Source organism: Carcharodon carcharias, chromosome 14, assembly GCF_017639515.1.
Source record: "Carcharodon carcharias isolate sCarCar2 chromosome 14, sCarCar2.pri, whole genome shotgun sequence".
In the NCBI taxonomy this organism is placed as follows: domain Eukaryota; kingdom Metazoa; phylum Chordata; class Chondrichthyes; order Lamniformes; family Lamnidae; genus Carcharodon; species Carcharodon carcharias.
The window spans coordinates 36,841,283-36,842,475 of record NC_054480.1 but is presented as its reverse complement, the minus strand read 5'-3'; positions in this window follow the sequence as shown (position 1 = coordinate 36,842,475).

The following is a 1,193-nucleotide window of genomic DNA, read 5'->3' as shown; positions in this document are numbered from 1 at the left end:
TTCTTCTGAAGGGTGTTGGTGCTGGCCACTGCTGCCACTGCCTCCCAAGCTGGATTGGTCATATTGCTGCCCATCCTGCGGCCAGAGCAGGGGTACAGATGATCCCAGCGGGCCTCCATGGCATCCAGCAGTTGCTCAAGGGAGCCATCATTAAACCAGGGGGACCGCAGTCTTTTTGCCTTTGCTGGCTATGTCTCCTAGGCAATAGTGCTGAGCTGGTAGCGATGAGCGCTTTGCTGGCGGCTTCCTTTTAAACATGGCGGCCAGCGTGATGCAACGACGGGGTGATATTAGTAGAGCGAATGAGAGCCTGCCCACCATGGAAACAGCATGTTGCCTGGAAAAGCATTATAAATGTGCGGGTTTGGGACGATACGGTGTGAAAGCCCGCTATCGCCGTTAGCGGGTAGGATGCCATTTTGCCCACCCACTACCGCACTTAGTGCAAATTTGGGAAAATTCCATCCAAAGAAACACAAAACCCTGAACAATCCAATTCAAAGTAAGTTTTCCTAACTTCAGTTCTTTGTAGTCAGCAGCTTGAGACTTAGATGCTGAAGGCTTTTCACACTTGTTAGATCTTAGAATGCCTACCCTTACACACAGCCTTCACTTCTTTATACATATTTTCCCCTTTGAATGCAAATTCCCATTGTTTCACTATGTCTTTGGACTTTATCTCTCTAATAATAAAAGTTTCTCATAGGACCAATTTTACCAGTAATCTTGATTGATGGCAGCCTTCCAATGTTTGCTTTCCATCCTACAGGAGTTTCCTCTTTTCCATGACAAGATTTCCTGCTGCCATTTTAAACCTGTACATTGTGTATGTGCCTGCACTATGTCTGCTAAGGGCAGGTATGAGGTTCTGATGGTCTTCTACCTTTTTATATGTTAATATTTGCTGGAGGGATGATGGGATGGCCTCATTTCTTATCAGCATTTCCTTGATTTCTTAGATTGAGCAACAAGTAGTGAAGAAATATATTTAGTTAGAGTTCTAGTTATGGTAATGCCTCACATGGAAGTCAATTGGTACTTGAAGCAATAGAGGTCAAAAAGGCTTGGAACGTAGCCCTCCTTGATTCAATCAAAGTTTCATTGTGTAAGATATTTAAATAATTATTGTTCCCCCCAACCCCCCATGACACAAATAAATGTAACTGCTACAACTTAAGAAGTGGACATTCTAC